Genomic DNA, 22,500 nt, shown 5'->3' on the forward strand with positions numbered 1-22,500 from the left:
TGATGATGGTTGGAATGGAGTTGATTGGGTTAGTCAAATTGACTTAATTGGATCAACCAAGTTGGTGGAGTAAATTGGTTGAGTTGGGTTTGATTTGGTTGAGTTGGGCTTGATCAAATCAAGTGAAGAGAGCTTGATTGGTTTAGTCAAGTTCACTTAAATGAATTGGAATTGGGTTTGGATAAGAATTAGAGTTGGTTCAAGGTCGGTTGGCTAGATTGAGTTTGGTTCAGTGAATTTGAGCTTGGTTCAGTGGAATTTAGGTTGGTTCAGGTTGGTCCAAAATGGTTTAGCCCAAATTGAGTTGGTTTAAGTGCAATTGAAGGCTAGTTGGATTATGCAAGATCAGGTTTGAACCGATTGGAGTGAGTTGGCCCAATTAGAGAGTCCGTTATTGTTTCTTGTATTTTCTTTTGGGTTTAATTGTGGTAATTAGCCAGTTGTATTTATTTTTTTATTCTTTTCTCATGTTAGGTGTTGATTAGGCTTGGGAGGGAGTTCCAGGTCTAGCAAGAAACCCAAGGTAGACCAGGTGAGTTGGTAGTGGCTATTATTTAAAATAATTGGTTAATTATTATTATTTTGAAATAATTATTTAATAGCTAGTATTTTGGAAATAATGGTTTATTTATTTCATTTTATTATGTTTACATATGTATAATGTTAAAATATACTTATATTTATTTGCCGTTGATGTGCCATGACAATCGTATTGATACATCTGTTTTGTATAAATATATGTATTTTCAAATAGTGGAAATACATATATATATGATTTAATTATTCAATTCATGTATTTATTTTTCTAGGGTTACATATGTTTTGATTTGGAATGATTTGTGAAACAATGTGCCCATATTAGATTATTTTACTGGTAATGTTTGTGGAATTGGTTTTCATTCCTGGTATAGGAATGGTATCATCGATATGGACTTTACTGATATTATGCATGTATTGTACTGTGGATCTTTTACCGATTTTGATGGTGATTACGGACTTTAGTCCGACACTATAGTCTAGGGTTCCACGGTCCGGCCTGATGGGAGGCAGCGTGGTTAACCCTGAGTTTACCCTGGTCAAGAGGTGCGCGAAGCCATTGACAGGAGGTTCTTTATGTGAGAAACCCAGGGTCACCACACGGGAATCTCAATGGCCAACGTCAAGATTATGAAGACCTTGGTGGCTCCCAACCTAGTCGCGAAGGCGGCTAAGTCGGGGAGAACTTTTCAGGCTGTGGATTTGAGGATGGTTTTGACAAGAACCTTCGCAAGTGCATGGGTTTATCAAAGTAATAATCCCAGGTGAATAGGGTATCGTATCCACAGGGAGTAGGGAATAAGAATACTTAAATTACTACTTAACCAAGTGAAAATGAACTATGATTGTGTTCATAAGATGTAGTGTAAATAAGAATAAAAGAAACAAGAAAGAGAATCACAAGTAAATGAGAGATACAACAATCGATATAAATAGGGTACACGGATATTGTTCCGCCTAGGACAATCGTTTCAAGTACAGAACCAACTATTATGCTTCCTAATTAATGCATTAATGAATCATGGAAATCCTTCAATACACGGTCCCAAATCTAAGGTCAACCGTGACTAACTCTATACGATATCCTAGTGGAGAAATCGAACAATCTCAACACCTCACACTTGTATAGAATTGCATGGAGTTCTAGGGATTCCAAGTGATAAACCTTTTTCCTAGATGTAGACCTAATCCTTTAGTCCAGATGAGAGGTCCCTAGTCACAATTAAGCCGTAGGTGCTAAAATCACTTCAACGCTTCACTCCGTTGCTTTTGCAACTAAGCCCCAGCGGAAGGTCATCTCTTAGCCCGTTCACTCTACTATAATCGCAAAGAACTCAAGGAAATGGAGGTAGGATAAATTACGTCGAAGGGGAAAGGGGACGCTCCGCTACCTCTCGACTCACCCTCTTAACCCTCTCCAATTTAGCTTTGTCTAACTCTCGTGGTGTGTCACTCACTCACAAGGGTCACTAAGGTGAACTCCCAACCCTAGTGTCACTCTAAGGGAGCATTCAATCAATCAAACATTCAAGATTGGAACTCAATTAAAACATCAATTAAGGAAAGCATAATAAAAGGTTTAATGAAACAAATACATCCTAGGGTTCACAAATCCAAGTACCCACTAGGGGTTTAGCTCTCCATGGAGCTAGTTACAATCAACAATGAAATCGAATGTAAAAACAAGTCATTCATAGAAAAACTCCCTCGGTAGTTATGTCGATGGTCTTATGGAGTGGCCTCGTCTCCTCCAAAGGTCCCATGTTCGGCCTAGGGCACACCTCGCCGGATCGGTGCCGACGAAAGTTCCCCCAATAACCTTCTTCCAAGTGGAGCGCGATGTCGAAGCCGTAAAACCTCTCCAAAAACCCTTGCCAATACCTCTCAAAACCCTAGCCGTCGCCCTCTTGAAAGTTGGGGAAAAGATGGAGAAAAGAATCCTCAAATTAGGTTGAAAATCGGCTTTTAAAAGGTCTGGAGTCGGGCATCCACAAGCCCCTGTGGGCGCCCCTAAGGATTTTTCGCACGGGCGTGGGTAATTTCCACACGCCCATGCGGATTCTCTGAAATTCAATTTCTCAGCCGGTTGTGAACAGTACCAGTTACAGTAAATTGCTACATTGTTTTGCTGCAGTACTGGCTCGAAACACTCCCGAATCCATGTTTTCATCGAGCCAATGTAAACGGGCATACGTTTACGTCGTAGATCATTTTGCTTCTTCAATAAACGGGCTCATTGGTGAAGCTCTTGCTATCAATGCACAAATCAAGATACTCGAATGTGACTGCCTTTGTGCCCCTCCACATCATTGTGCTAGCTTGAATACAAGGAGGTTGGCACACATTCTCGCATCTTGAACCCGACTTATGTCTTCGCGTTTGATTCTTCTCAAGATTTCCTTCAAATGTGTGCGTTCATGATCTACATTGGCTTTTTTCTTTAACATTCGGCTTCACAACCCTATATGCATGAAATTAACACAAATGCACAAGTATTAGCGCTAAAACCTGATAAAAATAATGCTCAAAATAAGGAAAGAATACTTTGCATTCTTATCACACAAGCACTTATCAGGTTTTTATACCTGTTATTTTAAATTGTGATGAGAGGGCGAAGCCCAGCTGTCGCTCTTAGGAGGGGCAGTCTCTCACAAAAACTTGTATTTTCTGTGAAAATTGATTTGATCTTGATTTATAATGAATTTATGTTTCAAAAGCTCTTTAAAGTTGTATTTTGCTAAAATTATGATCTTTGTGAAAGTTTGGAAGCTATCTGTGAAAATGGATCTTTATATACTTATGTATGCTACATTTGACTATTTGAAATTATTGAGCCACTATCGACCAACTGAATGTGCTGTAGTTGCAGGAGCAAGACCCTACTAGATTGCTTGTTCGAGTATAGAGCTAGTCAGGGTTGAGTCCAAGATTGCAGTGGGTCCCCTTTCTTTCTTTATGTTGGTGTCGTGATCTTGTAGCGGTTGTACCCGCAAATTTGAGTTATTATATTTGTTGTATTTATGTACTTGAACCTGTAATTGGTGTAAAGTTGTAAATTGAGATCTGTAAGTCTAATTTTGTTCTTTGACATGGATGTCAGTTTTCAGTTAAAATGGATTTTTAACTGATAGGTGCCACATTTACCTCAGTAGAAGGGGTGGGTATGACATTAGGGTACTGTATCTTTTTTGGTGGAAATCATGTGACATGGAAAAGCAAAAAACAAGGAGTAGTAGCTCGTTCTAATGCTGAGGCAGAATTTCGTGCAATGGCACAAGGCATATGTGAATTACTATGGTTGAAAATCATTGTAGAAGACTTGAAGATTAAATGGGATGGTCCTATGAGACTCTAGTGCGATAATAAATCAACAATAAGTATAGCTCACAACCCAGTCCAGCATGGTAGAATAAAGCACATCGAGGTGGATAGGCATTTCATCAAGGAGAAGTTAGACAGTGGCTTGATATGCACTCCTTACGTGTCAACGCAGAGACAACTTGCTGATATTTTCACTAAGGGACTAAATAGCTTAGTGTTCGAGAGTATTGTATCCAAGCTAGGAATGGAAAATTCCTATTCACCAGCTTGAGGGGGAGTATGAGAATTCATGGCATTATTTTAGGGGAGTATTATATGTAAGTTATGTATTTTACAATCCCATAATCTGTGGGATTTTCTATTAGAGTTAGTTTCCTAATTTTGTTAGAGTTAGTTTTCATTATCGTTTATCATGTCCTTTATATATGTAATCAGTGTAAGATTAAATGAATATAATCGTCAACTATGAGATTTGAGAGTTCTTAATTATGAAAATTAGTTCTTTCGTCAAAATTACTTAGTTTCTATGCAAGTAAAACACCGCTTAAAAAGCTAAATCTAAAATGTTAGAAATGATTGGCCTTTTCTGTACAAATTAGATGTGAGATTCAGTTTTCTGATCGGGCAAAAACAAATCAGTAAAAGTTCGATGAACAGTTTCAAAATTACTTGGCATCGTTTGCAAAGTCACAAAAACATTTTATAAAGATCTATTCATTGTTTGTACTCCTGATTTGTAGTTATCAATGGATTATTACTTTTTAGCTATCACTGAGCAATAGTGTTGAAATTATCAAATATTTATGTTTGATTCTGTATTTTATATTTGTGCTTGTGGAGGATTTACTGGTTGATGCTATGGTTATTGGATTTTCTATTGGAGGTAACCTGGCCATTCAGTTTGTTAGCAAAATTAGATCTTGGTATTTTGATAGATTTTCATTGATTTGATTTGATTAAAAATCTTTTAACCGGGTGTGCTAAACTGATAGAATTTATTAGGTGTCGCACTGCTTTGGGAACATACATGTGGTAGCATGGATTCTATATCCTTTCAGTTGGTTTCCATGACTGAGAGTCTGACCCTTGATTTTTTATCTTATTTGTTTGTGTCTGTGGGGTAATTTAGTTTTCTTTGATAATTTATCAATTGGTGAGATAATGGTAAATGGGAAATTTATCATTTGCTTGGTGCTTGGTATTTTTGTAATGGTCTTTCAAGTCAGTAAAAATAAAAAAATAATGGCACTGCATTCTTCATTTTTTTTAATTTTTTTTTAATTTTTTTTTAATTTTTTTTTAATTTTTTATTTTTTGAGAAGGGTGTGTATAACTTGCCTTCTGTAAGTAGAAATCAATATCTTTATTAGTATCTCCCATAGGTTTTTTTCATTTTATTGGACAAACCATGAGTTCTTGCTTTTTGTTCTTTAAGGTTGTAGGTATCAATGATGCTGAAGTTAATTGATGTGTTGAATCTTGGGATCTACCTCCTAGTACTAAAGAGAATTTTATGTCGCCAATCAAAATAAAATTTTACTGTAACCTGCTTTGTATTCGTCACTGGTATTTTACTGTAAGTTGTTTAGTATTAATTAAGAGGATTTATGAGGCAGATGTTGGGTTGTGTAGTTTGTGCTGTTAACATTTGTGGGGTATTTAGAGCTTAGTTTTATCCAAAAAGGTTTTTTTAACCTTGTTATAATTAATATAAGAACTTTGATTTTCTTGTTTTGAAGACACTAGAACTGTTGAAAATGGTTCCTATGTTACCCTAGGGACAAATTTCTTTTTGCTTTTTTTCTACAAATGATCATCTCATAGCATGGTATTTATGGTGTTTTTTTCTCGAGTGTTTATTCATGGTTGGATTCATCTTGGTACTAATTTCATTTTGGGTGGGAATTTATTGTTGACAGAGATGCTTGTGGGAGCTTTCTTCTCCTTTTGTTCCTTCATTAATTTTTTTACTTACAGAATCTTGCGTTGGAGACACTTATTTTAATTTTGAAGTCCCAGAATATTTGTTGGTGCGTAGTTGGTTTGAAAATTTTAATTTGATCAATTATTTTTGTTTCATTGTCCTTATATGATTTTTAGACCTATTGTATGCTTCAAGTATGATACTGCTTTTAGAATTATTTTTTATGGGTTCTCTCCAAAGCTCTCAAGTAAGTTTTCGTATTCTCAAGCTAGCTTCCAAGTTTAAGTTTTCTTAAGTTTGCAGGAAGGCTGACTTGGTCCGAGAGAAGCGATCAAGTGCCACATGCGCCATCGGTGAGAAGTCCGAGTGCGTGACAACATAGACCACTTGAGCCAGGCTCTTGATCAGGTGTGTGCGACACTAGCTTGCGTGTGCGTCTAAGTTCCAGGCTCTCAGTCGTGTGAGAGGCTCAAGCTTTGGGAAATTCCTCACTTTCGGAACATTAGTACAACTCAAGTTTTGGGCAAGACGTTTTTATTTTTACTCGTATGGTTTTAATACTACACATTGCTAGTAAGGGTTTTCATCCTGCTGGCGTATTCTTCCGAACGCATCATTTTGATGTTAACCCCAACAGGTTTGATGCATCCATTGATGCATCAATCTTGTCTGATGTGTTATTTAGCTTCATATTGGGAGCTCGTTTTCTTTCGTAATTTGGTGTTGGACTTGGTATCCACTTAATTGTCTTTTTTCTAGTAAACAAGAATCAGTTGACAATTGTAGTTGCTTGGATTATTAACTCACTTGCTCCACTTTTTTCTTAATGAAGATTTGTGTGTGGGTGTGTGTGCACGTGTGAACTTCAGGTTGGTTGTTAGTAATAAATTAGATGCTGATGGAACCTTAGCACAGAGTTTCTCGTTAATATATTAGAAAAGCATTTTCATATCACCTTAAAAACACATAAGACATTACTCCATCAAGCTGTTTTTGAATTTGAATCTATTTATTATGGGTACTTTTGAACTTTCTGATAATTATCAATGAGTTGGAAGTCAAGTGTGTGGAGCTTGGTCTCTTCCATAATCCAGGTTGTTTGAACTTGGTATCTTCTGAAGGGTTTTTTTTATTCCTATAAGTCAGTGTGTGGATTTTCAAGTTGAGTTTTGATCAAGGTATATAAGCAAAGTAGATATTCTGTAGGGTATGTAAGCAAATATATTTATTCAAATTTTTTTTTTTGGAAGAGGAGCGGGGCGAACCCACTAGAGACCCCAGGGACGTGCACAAGCCTCGGTGGAACAAGTGGGGACGGAGCCGCGCTCATGTGGGCGCTGGAACCACCCGTACACTATTCACAATTCCCAGAAAATGTGCCCTCAGCCAAGAATCGAACTCTCACCACTCGGTAAGAGCTCTATCGGCGACCCGTGTACCAATAGACCCGAAGGTCGTTGGCAATATATTTATTCAATTTTGGTTTAGTTCGGCTAGTAGCTTATGCGTTTTCCCCTTAAAAGTTGATCTAGTTCATATTTATACTTTTTATAAATACGAAGACCATTAATAAGCGGAATGGATGGTGATTATAATTCCCTTGCGTACTACTATGTATTACTTGAAAACAAACTAGAAAATACAACATATTTATATGCTTGCTACTACATGTTATATAATGCAACTAGAATATTCAACATGTGTTATGTTTTCAACTAGAATATTGAACTAGTATAAATAAACATCAGGCAGAATGTAAGTGAGATGCAAGCAGTGTATCCTAGATATCCGTTTTATCTGGGGAGAATTATGTATCTGTCCATATAGGGATAAATTTGATCATATGTTTCCCTCTTAATCTTACTTTTGATCTAAATATAGAGTTTTAGATTGGCTTATCTCCACTCCACCTCACTCTCCATCTTAATTTTTTCTTTTGATTTCATTTTAACTTTGAAATTATGAATTATCCTATCATTTCATATGTTTTTAAACTCCATAATTTTTTATCTTTATAAATTGATTCTTTTATAATCTTCATAAATATTCATAATTTAAAGAGTTCTATCTAATTTTAATATAATTTAAATCTTTCATCTTAAATTCTATTTCTCTGAAAGCAATAATCTTACGCTTCTAAGAACAATGTGCTTCACAACTGTGTATGTATAAACATATGCATACACTCATAGACACACACACACGTGTATATGTATCTATGTGGATGTCTCCACGTATCCGTTTTCAATAAATTCAAGTGTTGAATATTCTCTAATACTTTGCATACTTGACATAGGTATCCATGTTCTAGTAACACTTGAATTAGGAAAAATTTAATATAGGAGTATATTTCAATTTACTATAATATACATCCTTTGTTTTTTTGTTTTTTTATAGATGCTAATTATTCTTTTATTCTTGGTATATGTGGATACTTTGTCTGTACCACTTTTTTATTTTTCTAATCATATGTTGTTACTGAAAGAAATATCTTCATCATATCTAGTGCTCATATTAATCCCCTTACTTCAAGGATGCATGTGTTTTAAATTGTAGGAAATGTATAAGATAGCTTATAGGGATAGTTCTGGCCTCATATGGTCTTTGAGAAGACCGTTTCATGCTGGTTTCAAAGCAAATATGTACGAGCTTGACTGTACAAATAATCCAAAACTTTATTTCAATTCTTGTCACACAAATTTAATGTATTTAAGGTTTTCTTTATTAGTTGCTATGACCTTTGAGGCGTTCCATTTTTTTGGGAAATCTTGTACGGTTTGGTGTGTGCATTTGTAAGCCTCGAGTCTTTTCTCCTCTCTGATCAAAATTGTGTGCATTTGTTGAAAATAGGTGTGTGCAATCATGTATTTCACTTCCATGCAGCAGTTGATGGCTGAAAACTTGCCAAGTTTGTCAACTGGGTAAAATATACTTTTCACCATTTGTATATTTTAAGGAGATAGACTTTAAAAACGTATTTATATAAATAGTAACTTGCTAATGCATGAAATGTGCAGACAATAGTGAATGGGAGTTCCAGAAATATGGGCACTGACATTTATTCATGAAAGTGCTTATGACTCTCTGTCCATTTATTTTGTTGATAGATTAAACTTGTGCTTGAAATTTATTCATGCTCCGTAATTTCTATTCCCCATTTGAATGTGCATGTAGAGGTATAAAAGTTATATCGATGGATGCTAAGACTATCTGATTGAAGGTAATGCTTGCACCCTTTTGTCAGAATTTTTTTTTTTAATCAACTTGAAATCAAGATTTTAGGAACCTTTTTGTGGTTCTCATCTGTCAAACTATCCCATTTGTTTCTCAGAAACTCGGCAGCTTCATGGAGACGTCATTTGGAGGTCGATATGTGATTCTCTTGAAGGCATTATTCTCAATCCATTGTGGATTGATTTATAATGAATTATTCTCTGTTCCATTCCAAACATTTGGTTCTTCTGCTTACAAATGCCGAGATACAAGTTGCGGGTACCATCCCATCTTTTTTGTTATGCTGATTATAGCATAATGTTTGCTACGTAAGCTTTTACATTAAATTATTTGTTCAATGAATGCTTTAATATCAAGGGTTTTTACCTGACAGGAGTTTAAAATCTGGTGTCCCTTAGAATCTTATTTGCATTTGAAGACTAATTTGATTTGATTTACCAGAGATGCATATACTGTTGGGCTCATCAAATATCGTGAACCATACCGATTTGGTGTAGATCCTAGCTGGTGTGGGAGACGTTCCGTGCTACCTTTTCTAAACTCTCTTAAAATGAAGATGTCTATATTGTTAGTTGTCACTCAGATGAACTTAATTAGAAATCATACTGATTTATTTTGATGCAAAATTTCATGGGAGAGCTTGCTGGATATCAATTAATTACGCAGTGTTGTGACTAGTGTTGTATTTCATTCATCATGCTTAGAAGACAATGTGGTATGCTATATATTCTTCATAACGGGTACCAGTTTGTGCCCCAAATGATATTTCTGAATAGCTCTTTGGCTATCCGGCGCTCCTCATAGTCATCAAGTGGTGCACAAGATCTCAAGCTGACTTGTATCATGTGATGATTTACATGTTCCTGAGCTCTACAGGGGATCTTGGTGAAAATCAGTTATTTTGGGGTCAGAAACAACTCCAGGTTGCTTTCCAACAAATTTCTTTTGTAAGTTCTGTCAATTACGTTACCCTTGTCTATTGAAATTCCCCATATTCTTGCAGATCTTGCTACTGTTCTTGGCTGTTGTGGCTGTCCCTTGGATGCTCTTCCTGAAACCTTTCATCTTAAGGAAGCTTCATAGAGGTATATCATGTGTCTGCAAAGCATTATTTGATATTCCCCCTCTTCTATCGGTTCACTCTCATAAAGAGTTGTTTTTAAAAATATTATTGTTATTGTTATATTATAGTTTATGGTTTATGTTGTTGTTATTATTATTATTATTGTTGTTGTTTATATTGTTTATGGCTTATATTGGTTACATTGTTTTAATTGTTATTTTTTAATATTATTTATTGTTATATTGTTTATATTTATTATTATTATTATTATATTGTTGTTGTTTATTTTTATTTTTATTATTGTTAGTGTTATATTGTGTATATTGTTTATGTTATTATTAATGTTATTATTATTATTATTATTATTATTATTATTATTATTATTATTATTATTTGTTAATTGTTAATTGCTCTGTTATTGTTTATTGTTTATGGTTTTTTATTGTTGTAATTATAGTTTATTGTTTATTGTAATTGCTACTTGTTGTTGTTGTTATTGTTATTGTTATTTTTTATTTGTTATTTCTTATTCTTATTATTATTCTTATTCTTGGTATTAATTGTTTATTGTTTATTGTTTTTTTGTTTTTTATTTTTTATTTTTTATTTTTTGTTTTTTTGTTTTTTTGTTGCATGTAGTTTTTCTGAATGGTTATATTTTTGTTGGAGTTTTTTTCTCTTGTTTCTATTTCTTAAATTTTTTTATACTTAACTTGATCGCTTTAGTGGTGTTCAACGGTAGAAGGATTTACTCATAAGGGCTAGTATCTATCTATATGAGGAGGCTATGATGATATAACCCCAGTGTATAAACCATATCCCTTAAGTGGGTGGCGCATTTTGGCTGTCAGTCAAGGAATTTAAATAACTAAATAAAGCACCATATGCGTTGTGATCTCTAGAGATGGCGAGGCAAGCATTTGTAGTCATTGGAGCATGTTCAACTCACTCGTATTGGTGAGTGGGTGGTTCTGAGCCTCACTTCTATCGATTTTTTGTTAGTATTGATTTTTTTTTATATAGTATTGTTTTTAATCAATAGTGCCTTTGTTATGTCACTTGCCGCCTTGTCTTTTAGATATTTATCGTTGTGTTCCGTGTTTTTTTGTCTCTATTATGCTCTTCATCTTCTCTTTGACAAGATGCACTATTTTTCACTATTATTTTTCAAGGACAGTTCGGTTATTGTTATTATTACTATTGTTATTATTATATTGTTTATGGTTTGTATTGTTTATATTATTAATTGTTTATTGATTATTGATATATTTTGTTGTTTATTGTTTGTTGTTATTGTCAATGTTATTGTTATTTCTTGTTGTAGTTGTTTTTATTGTTATTGTTATTGTTGTTATTGTTTATTGTTATTTCCGAATGGTTTTGTGGGATTTTAGTTCCTGTCAATGTTCTGGTGTTAACTATTCTTATTTTTCTAAATTTGAGAGGATCATTAATATCTCTATTTATTTATTGAATTTAATCGATTTTTTTTTATCTCTTTCAAAGTAGTGTTTTATTATGGATCCTTGTTAAAATGAGTACCAATGGGGGGCTAATGGAGGAGGAGGTAAGCTACAAAACTATGGGGGGCCTAATGTTTGATGTTATGATATACTAATATGCACCTGCTTTAGAAGTGTGTAAACAAACAATTACCTTTTAAATATTTCCTTTAGTGCAGTACTGCCTACGCTTGGTTGATTATAGAATTATGCGGTAGGGTTTTTAAAAGAGTAAAATAATTAAAAATTCTTTGATTCATTCAGGAAATAAGAATGACATTCGTAAGTTTCTAACAATTGTCATTTCTCTGGTGATTGCTTTCCTGTTGATTTGCGTTGTTTGCGAATGCTTCTGGAGGAGAAACAGAAATTTGGGCAAAAATATTCCTGGTGAGTTGTTCTTGAATCAAATGTTTTTTTCTTTTCAATGTAAATATTCTTGGGACCAATAAGCCACGGACTAACTCTACTTATCTTGTTCTTGTGTATTGGAATGTGTAATGGTTATTGGTTTTGGTTTGGGATGATGCTTGGAGGATGGTAGGAAGTTATTTGTGTTGGAAGAATGGTATAAGTTGAAGGTTTGGTTTCAGATCTTGGATTTATTCCCCTTGATGTTTTTGAGTTTGCTGATTTTTCACTCAGCTTTGCAGTTCGATTTATTTTTTATGTGTAGGTTTCATGTGTTTATGATAGTTTATTCTTTGAGTTATCTTTGTTGTATGGAGCTAATCTTTTATTAGATCAAATTGAAAATTTCAAGTGATGAGCATATGTGCAAATATTTGTGATCATGAAGTTAGATATGTTCCTTAAAAGGGCATATATGCATTGGCATCATCGGGTGTTTTTATTTCAATCTTTTTAATTGTTCTTTAAGCTGTGAAAAAATACGAATTTCGTGGAAGTGTTTATGTGATTACAAGTTTTAAATGGATATTCTTATATGAAATAGGGTAGAAGGTTGATGTTTCTTTTTGTGGATGTTTCTTTAAGCCATAGTTATGTTTTTGCTTGCTCTCATATTATATCTGTCTTTCACTGTTTTAACATAGAAGCAGGGTTGGTTTTGTATCAAGGCTTTACAATAAATAACGCTAGATATCTACAAAAACTGATGAAATCTGAAGGATAGAGTAGCATTTGATGATTAAATCTGAATTTACTTGAACATGTAGTATCTTGCATATCAATATATATATTTCCAAGTTATTTTTGTTCTTATAATCTAGGAGAATATCGGCAAAGAGATTTCTTGTGTTTTAAATTCAAGGGGATATTATTGCATCTTTGAGGTCATGAGAATGTAGACTGTCTTTAGAAATATTCCAAGGAATATCCTATTGGGCATATACAACAGTTATGCATGATATTTAATTGCCAAAGATAAACTTATTCCCGATTAATGAGTTCAGAATGGCAAATAGATATTTCTCTATTATTAAGTTATGGAGACTACAAATCATCTAACTTTGATGTTTCAAGCAGAATTATTTTAATTCTAGAAGTCTTGAACCTTATTTTATAGGTTGTTTACACTTTTGAATAATTCAACAATAATACTTTGGAGATGATTGAGAATTAGTAGAGAAGTCTTGAACCTTATTTTTCTCAGTCACTTAGTATATCATTGTTTTATTGTTAAATTGTCCTGTAAACTCAAGATCACATTCCCAAACCATTCCCAGCCTGGATGAATTAATGAAATCAACCATACAAACAAGAACATGCCTTGAAATTTTATAGGCTTTCTCAAATGTAATTTCGAAAATTATCTTTTGCCTATTTTTCCAAATGTATAGATTTCTTTATTGTTGTTATTACATCTTGTTTCTCAATGCATTTATAATGTACTCTATCTTGTTAGATAAAGATGAAAATGTCTCTTCAAAAGAATTTATGGGTATTCCTTCTTATTGTCTCTTCAAAACATCCAAAAACACTTTTTACATATTCAGCATTCTCTCTCTCTCTCTCTCTCTCTACCATGCTCATGGCCAATCAAAGTTAAAGTGATCGGGTTGTTCCCTGAGCGGTTCATCCCCTTGAGTGTTCCTTCCCTCCTCTTTCTTCTCAACACCACCCCCCCCCCTTGCTATGGCAAGCGGGGGGCAAGCTCCTCTATCTCTGTCCTCCTAGGTAGAGGTAGCAGCCATCGTTCAAAAATGACCAAGTTTGTCACCTCTTCAAGAAGGTCCAGTCCTAGTTATGCTGAAGGCAAACACTAGGGACTTCAATTAGGGTGGATGATGACACCATCTTCGAGCTTGTTTGCGCTTCCAATATGCGCTATATGGTAAAGTTTTTGGCAAACCCCTTCCTTTTGAGCAGACGAATATGATACTTCAAGCTAAATGGAATGATGTTGGAATGATTCATATCTCCAACCTCCCAAATGGGTATCTCTTGTTGTGTTGTGAATCTAATGATATCATGTAGCGGGCTCTTATTCGAAGATCCCTGGGTGGTTAATGGCTCGGTTTTGCAACTTTCTCCTTGGCAGCCCTTCTTTGAATTGGCTTTCACAAAGTTGTCAACTGCAGCGATTTGGCTCTAGTTGCACAACCTCCTAGTGGACTTCTGGGATGGGGATACTCTGGAATCAGTTACTTCTCATCTTGGTTAGCTTCTTAAAATTGATGAGTACACTACTTCTTTATCCCTGTCAAAATTCGCCTGAGTTTATGGTGAAATTGATCTGGCAAAAGCCCCTTAAGCAAGGTTTTTGGCTTGGAGATGATATTCATAAGGTTTTTGTTGTATTGTAGGAGAAACTCCCTATTTTCTGTTATATCTGTGGGCTCGTTGGGGCTGGCTCTAATAACTGCAGTCGTCGGCGTATGGAAGCACAAGGTGAATCTCCTTCACCCCCCTATCAGGCCTTTGATGGCCAGCAGAGGATGGCAGTCGAGGTGCCTTCCTGTTCGATATACGCTGGGCAGGAGGCGGTGAAGAGCCCGTGCCAAACAATAGCCTTAGATGAGAAAGGGAAATAGGTATTGAAATCCCTAGACTCGTCGGAGAACAACTTTGGCCCTTGGATGTTGGTTTCTCAGTGGCGTTGTCGCGGTGGAAGTAGCGGAGGTGCCAGGGTTCGGCTTCATGTGCTGAGCCACTTGGCACACGTGATGAAGCCAGAGATACTTCCAAAGCCTTGGAAAATTGCAATGGCTCTATGCAACGCCCATGTGGTGAATCCTTTGCAAGAGGTCTTGGCGGTCATGTCGAGTCTCACACTTGTTATACTGTGCCAAATCTTGTAGAAGTCACTAGTTTTGAAGGTGACAGGATCCCTCATGTCATCTCTGGTAAACCTAAAACAAAGTCCATAGATATATCTTGATGAGTGCATTTCAAATCATATTTATTTATCCTCAATTCATTATTTTACTCGTCCTTTAGCATAATTTTCGGTATATTCGGTGCTATTCTAGGTATAGTTGTTCCATGTGCAGGATTTTGGGGTTTGAAGCAATTTAGAGTGAATTCAGTGGTGAAACAAGCAAAGAATGAAGATATTTGCTAAGTACTCAAGCTCAACACGGGCAGAGCATGATGGTGCTCTATCCCACAAATTATCTCTGCCTGGAGGAATGCCCAACGAAAACTCAAGCAAGAGGGCGCTCTCAGGCCAAACATGATCAGGACACAAGCGTGTTCCTCTTACTGAATATTTCAGGTTTGAGGCAGTTTCTGCTTAAAAAGGGATGCACACTTTACTTGCTCCTAGCACGATCGCGCTCAAGTGAAACATGGTCCACGCACGATCATGCTCCCCCCTACGAGAAAATCCAGGCGAGCGCTCAGCTAATTTAGTCAAAAGCCCAATCGAGGAAATACGGTCTAAGCATGATTGTGCTTAGCCTGTGTTGAGCCCGAAATTGCCCTTTTAACTCCAGATTTTAGGGTTTTACTCTCATCTTTGTTCTGGAATTCTTCTCTCCACCGGGAGGACTTTGAGGAGAGTGAAAATCAAGCTTCACCACACCTTCTAAGGGTATCAAGGATGAGTCAGAGGCACAAGAGAAGTGGGGTTAGCATATCGGAGCTTGACTAGGAAGATTACCTTGCGATGAAGGGAGTCATGTCAACTTCCTTTGGTTCTTTCTCTTTATCTTCCTCGTTGTACCCGTCCATGAGGAGCTAACCATCCATGGTGCCCCGAGACGTGAACTATGATGCTTTGTATGCTTTAACTACTTGCTTTTAATGTTTACGGAGTTCTTTTGATTATTGTGTTAAATCTTGTCTTGTATAACTTGATGAGTTTGATGTGCATAGTTGCTTTAGTAAAACTTGGTGTATGGATTACCATAGTTGTAGTTACCTTGTATGGTTGCAAAACTCGATGTGTTTGAAATGCACAGTTATCTTGGCAAAACTTGGTGTATGTGAGAACCATAGATGCAACATTGCTTTTGAGCACACACTTGAATCTTAGAATGTACCTGGTAGGCATTAGAAGCAAGTCAGCATGCTATAGTTCATAGAGATCATCCTTGGGCATTGCTCTCTTGTTGTTAAAATCTCGATCCTAATCACCCGACATCTCCATCTGTCCCTTCCTTGTTTTCTTGTTTCTATTCTTTAAAACAACCCAATTCTTTCTTAACTAGACATCGGAAGAAGAGTTAGTACTTTAAGTCCAGTCCCTGAGGTTCGACAACCTTACCCCTCACGGGGTACCACTTTACTACTTGTGTGTGACCCATATACTTGCAAAGAGTGCATCATATCTACCTAAGGTTCACTAGGTATAGGCAGAGTAATGTGTACAAGCCATGAGGTAAATCTTTACATTTAGCAAGTTTACATGTAATACATTTTCCACACAATCTCTCAACATCGCACTTCATATGTGGCCAAAAGAAAGAAATGTTCTTCCAAGACATCCAAAGTTTTCCTAACGCCAAAATACCCCATTAAACCTCCCCCATGAGACTCTCGCACAAGCAACTCCCTCAAAGAACTATTAGGAACACACAAACATTTCTCCCTAAACAAATAACCATCATACCGATAGAACTTACCAAAAGCTATCTTTTCACACTCCTCATATACATGAGCGAAATCAAGATTAGTAGCGTATTAATCCTTAAAGTACTCAAAACCCAATAATTTTGCTTCCAAGGTCGAGATTAAGGCATACCTTTGAGACAATGCATCTGCCACAACATTTTCCTTAACTTGTTTGCACTTGATAACATAAGGAAATGTCTCAATGATCTCCACCCACTTAGCATGCCTTTGGCTCAACTTATTTGGGTCTTTCAAATGCTTTAAAGGCTCATGATCTGTATGGATAACAAACTCCTTGGATACAATTCACGAACTAATGTATACACTTCTTTATCATAAGTTGGATAGTTCAAGGCTGCCCCACTTATCTTTTCACTAAAGTAAGCAATTGGTCTCTTTTTCTGCATCAAAACAACTCCAATACCACAACCAAAAGCATCACATTCAATTTCAAATGTTGTATCAAAGTTAGGTAATGCCAAAATAGGTGCAGAAATGAGTTTTTCCTTAAGAAAATTAAAAGCATACTCTTGCTCACTTTCCCACTTAAAACCTACAATTTTCTTTACTATATTAGTCAATGGTGCGGCTATAAAAATCTTTGATAAATCTCCTATAAAAGCTAGCCAAATCATGAAAACTTCTAACCTCACTAATGGTATTAGGTTTCAGCCAATCCTTGATAGCTTTAATATTTTTCCTCATCAACTTGAATTCCTTTAGCACTAACAACATATACTAAAAACACAACTCGATTGGTTTAAAAAGTACACTTCTTAAAATTAACAAATAACTTTTCCTTCCTTAAAACATCAAACCAAGCGTAAGTGCTGAATATGATCAACCATGCTAGTGCTATATACGAAAATATCATCAAAGTAGCACAACGAATTTTCCAATAAAAGCAAGCAAAATATGATTCATAAGTCTCATAAAAGTGCTAGGTGCATTAGTTAGCCCAAAAGGCATAACCACCCACTCATACAAACCATATTTTGTTTTAAAAGTTGTTATCCACTTTTCAAATCAATCTTAGAGGACTCAAAAGAACCATGCAACTCATCAAGCATATCATCTAATCTAGGGATAGGATGTCTATACTTTACTGTGATTTTGCTGATGGTGCAACAATCTATGCACATTCTACAAGATCCATCCTTCTTTGGTACTAGCAATACTGGTACTACACAGGGAATGAGGCTTTCCCTCACATAGACTTTCATCATGAGTTCCTCAACTTGTCTTTGAATTTCCTTGGACTCCTCTGGGTTGCATCTGTATGCTGGTCTATATGGAATAGAGGCACCAGGAATGAAATCGATTTGGTGCTCTATTCCTCTCAGTGGTAATCCATTTGGCATTTCCTCAGGAAACAAATCTTCATATTCCTGCAAAACTTCAGAAGCAACACTAGACGAAGATCATTAGTATTAAAATAGGCCTCTTTATACATAAGTAAAATCATAGACTGTTTCGAATGCACAGCATTCTTAACATCTTTTTCTATTTCATATATGCTTACTTTTCTCACCTTGCTTTCATGACTTTTTTTTCTTGCTAGAATGTTCATTCCTTTCTTTTTCTTGTCTCAAACTCATTTGTTTTTCTCTATCCTCAGTATTTCACACACATGTCATCTCTTTTTCTTTCAAACTCACACTCTCTTGTGTTTTTACCACTTTTTAGTCTCACTTTTTTTCTTTATTGTTCATGTGCTTCCTTAATGCGCATTTGATCTTAATAAATCTGCCTTGGAGATAAAAGGTGCTAGCTTTTACACTTCTTCCATTCAAAACAAATGAAGAAAAATTATGAAAACATCATGCATGAGCCTCTTGTCATATTGCCACGGTCTCCCCAACCACACATGACTCGCATGCATAGGTACAAACAACATCACATAGTACCTCATCCTTATATTTCCTATGGAAAATGAAATTAATACTTGCCTATTAACCTTCACTTCTCCGCACTCATTTAGCCATTGTAGCTTATATGGTCTAGGGTGTTTACTAGTAGGCAACTTCAATTTATCAACCAATAAGGTACTAGCAACATTGGCACAACTACCACCGTCAATGATCATGTTGCATACCTTATGTCACACTCCACAATTTTCTCCATCAACACATAAGGGCAAGGATGACATTTCTCCATATTTGTCATGACTTGGTGGTAGGTGGAGAGAGTTAGTGGGGGTTGGTGGGGAATATTTTATATTATTTGGGGATAGGTGCCACCTACTCCATCAATGTGAGCCCTTGGATCAAAATGATCCTAGCCCTTGATTGGTTAGGTGAAGGGCTATATAAACCCCTCATGACAATTGTAAAGACACACAATAGTGCTTCATTACAAGCATCTATTATATGAGAGAGATTTCTCCTTATCTTTTAGCTTGTTTATTTGCTTGTGTTCTTGCATATTTACTTTCTTGCTTACTTTACTTCCTTGCCAAGTAATCTAAGACAGAAGTTTGCCTTGGTTTAGTTTGAACTTTGATCAAACACTTGGAGTGTGAACAAAAACCAACCAAGGGCCTCACGGAACCCTGAACGAAATAACAAGCCCGTGACACTTATCATGAATGTATTAACATGTATGTAAGATGTTATCCCGCTGCTCCTCATTGTCTTATTCCTTAAGTTGCACATTCAAAGCACGCTGAATTACAAATGCCTCACCTTGAACCGCATATTCAACTTCACTATCATCCTCCAATGATGGCACACAATCTTCATTGCCATTCTCACTTACTAATTCTATTTCACCATTATCACGTATCACCATGCCCCAAGCACCTGAAAAATTTTATATCTCAATTCTTGTTATTTTGAGAATTAGATTTTACCTTTTCCTTGCTGATCCCCCATGTCTTTTCCTTTGCTAAGATCTTTAGATATGGATTTACCTTCCTTTTTACGGCAATCCGGTTTCCAAGAAGAGTTAGAACCTAAATTTGATGTTAATTCATACTTTCCTGTCCACCTGCATTTTAGTTGTCTTTCCATCTTCATGGCCATGTGTACCATGTCCTCCAACTCCACATAATACTATAGTTCTACAACATGAGCTATATCCTGATTTAAGCCACACAAAATCTAGCCATTGTTGCTTCTTTGTCTTCCTCTATATTGGCTCGAATCATAGCTATCTCCATCTCCTTGTTGTAATCCTCCACACTCTTGGATCCTTGAGTAAGGCTCTGCAATCGATTATATAAATCCCTATTATAGTGGTTAGGGACAAATCTCCTCCTCATGATTGCCTTCATTTCATCCCAAGTATCAATCTGTCTTTCATAATTCCTATGCCTACTTGTGATCATTTAATCCCACCAAACAAGGGCATAATCTGTAAACTGGACTATAGCAAGTTTAACTTGTTTCTCTTCAGAGTAATGATGACAATCAAACATTGACTCCACTTTTCTTTCCCATTCAAGGTAAGCATCAGGATTGGTTTTACCTTGGAAAGAAGGGATCTTCATTTTGACACTACCAAGATTGTGGTCTATCCTGTTATCCCTTTGCCTCGCAGCTCTCCTTTTTTGTACTCTAGTTTCTCATCAGAATCTCCAAGATCACTAGCTTCGTCATCCCAACCAGCACCAAAGTCATTCCCATGTGTTCTTCGTCAATCGCCCCTAGCTTGTTGTCTAGGCAATTGTTGAGGTTGCCTTTGCTCCAATTCAATTAACCTTTGCCACCTCTCATCGGATTGTTCATTAGCATATAGTCATTCAAAGATTTCGTCAAGGATTTCATGAACAATCTAGAGTCAACACTCATGTGTTGTTGTTCTACAGAATTTGATTTGGAACTCATATTGCTTGATACCTGAAATTGAAATCCAACAAAATAATATCCTCACAACACTCCTTAATATGTTTACTCTCTAATTGATGGCATTTTCTAGATACTAATCTCACCACTCAATAGTTTTCTCCTAGAGTTCTATATCAAACTTAATGATTCTTAACCAAATAATACTTGCAGCTCAAGCTAGATGAAATAACAAGAAGAAGAAAGAAACCAAGGTCAAGGACAAAATACTCGAATAGATTCAGCAAGAGTCAAGAATGAATGAAGATGAATGAAGACAAAAAGGGTAGAAGATCAAACAAGAAAGAAACAGAAAATAGATCTGAACAACAAAATTGGAAAAATTAGAATGAAGATGAACGAAGACAAAAAGGGTAGAAGATCAAACAAGAAAGAAATAGAAAATAGATCTGAACAAGAAAATTGGAAAAATTAAAGATAAATAACTTGAATTAGAACCTAAGTTCTGATGCCAAAACTGATGTGAACTCCAAGAATGCCAATCTGGAAACCCAACAGAAGTTCATAGAAGTAAAACCATAGAAAACTAAATCATATTATAATAAAGAAAATCCTGACCCTAGATTGTATTTCAAATCTGAACCAAATGTATAAAGAAAGCTTGGATGCCACAAGAAATTAATCTTGATAAGTTCACAAGTTCTCAAGAGAACAAGAAGAGAAAACTCACGCCAAAAAAAATACCTCACAAATGAAAAGTTAAGCCTATATATAGGCTGCCTAGACACAAGAACGTAACCCTAATATGATAACATAACTTTTGGGCTTCAAATAAGCAATTCAGCCCACAAGAAATAAGTAATTAGCCTTCCATGTCTTTAATCACGTTTTTAATACAAGCCCAACCCATAACACTTTAATTGCCTATAAAGAAGCTTGTAAGACTTGAATAATGGGTTGCTTGTTAATCGGTCTAAAATCCTCAATAAATCTTCATGTGAAGCTTGTTTCTTCCAAGTATCCACAATGAATGCTCCTAAAGCTTCCCTCATCCTCTTAGCTTTAGCTTGTGTAATTGGACTTCCATTAAATGTGCAAAGGATCCTTGGATGTGATTGGTTGTATTCCACCATCTTGAAGATCTTCATATATTTGATTCCCATTAGTTTAGTAATTTTATGACTTTCACAATGTCAAATTCCTAACGTTAATTACTTCATATAGAAATTAGAAGTGCTGTTAATTAAGAAAAAAGATCCAAATAAGACAAGTGATGAACGAAAAAGTTTATTTAATTATTTCATTGAAAATGTTTGTGTGATTTAGTTTGAACAATGATTGGTTTCTATAATTAATGATGCTAAAGAACAATTGTCACTTTCTTTCTGGGGTGTCTTTATCTTGACATGTCATGAACACATTTATTCTATCTTTCTTTATCATCCTTATAGGAGAGTGCCCTTTATAGCCATCTGTCTTACTAACTTTGATCATGCTCAACAAATAGATGTCCAATACTTTAGTCTAAACTCACTATTTTCATTGACTTTAATTTTTGAAAATCGCACTTGAGAAATTTCATGGATTGCAAAAGTCTAATCTAGGTTTCTAAAGTCATAGGGCTCTGTTTGAATTAAATGAGTGCAAACCTTTATTATGAATTTAGTGGACCACATAATCTGATTTGAGAATTTGATGGAGCATAGGGTTTAGATATGAACTTGGCAGACTGCAAAAGCCCAATTTAATTACTGAATACTTTAGAATTCTAATTGGAATATATAAGACCATTAGAGTGTTGTTTTGGAATGTGAAGAACTATGAACATCGTCCCTATCTAGGTTTGCAAAATCAGTGGACCTATTTGAATTTAAATGACCACAATAGTTTCTTTTGAATTTGGTAGACAACATATGCCTAATTTGAGAACATAGTAGAGGACAAGGGTCATATTTGAGATTTGAATCTTGAACAACTAAGAAAGTGCCATTTCACATTAGGAGGTCGAATTTGAATTTGAGGGATCACAAAAATCTGATTTGATTTTAATGAACCGTAAAGTTTCCATTTAAGTTTAATGGATCATGAAAGCCCGATTTTGAATTTGATAAATTG

At 35.6% G+C, this 22,500-nt stretch overlaps 2 pseudogenes; one reads left to right on the forward strand and one right to left on the reverse strand.

Moving 5' to 3' along the window:
• The first annotated feature begins 9,113 nt into the window (after positions 1–9,113).
• LOC120254978 lies at positions 9,114–14,533 on the forward strand (annotated as a pseudogene).
• Positions 14,534–16,420: 1,887 nt separating this feature from the next.
• On the reverse strand, positions 16,421–19,623 carry LOC120254979 (annotated as a pseudogene).
• Positions 19,624–22,500: the final 2,877 nt, after the last annotated feature.

This window comes from Dioscorea cayenensis, unplaced genomic scaffold (genome assembly GCF_009730915.1).
Source record: "Dioscorea cayenensis subsp. rotundata cultivar TDr96_F1 unplaced genomic scaffold, TDr96_F1_v2_PseudoChromosome.rev07_lg8_w22 25.fasta BLBR01000776.1, whole genome shotgun sequence".
Lineage (NCBI taxonomy): Eukaryota > Viridiplantae > Streptophyta > Magnoliopsida > Dioscoreales > Dioscoreaceae > Dioscorea > Dioscorea cayenensis.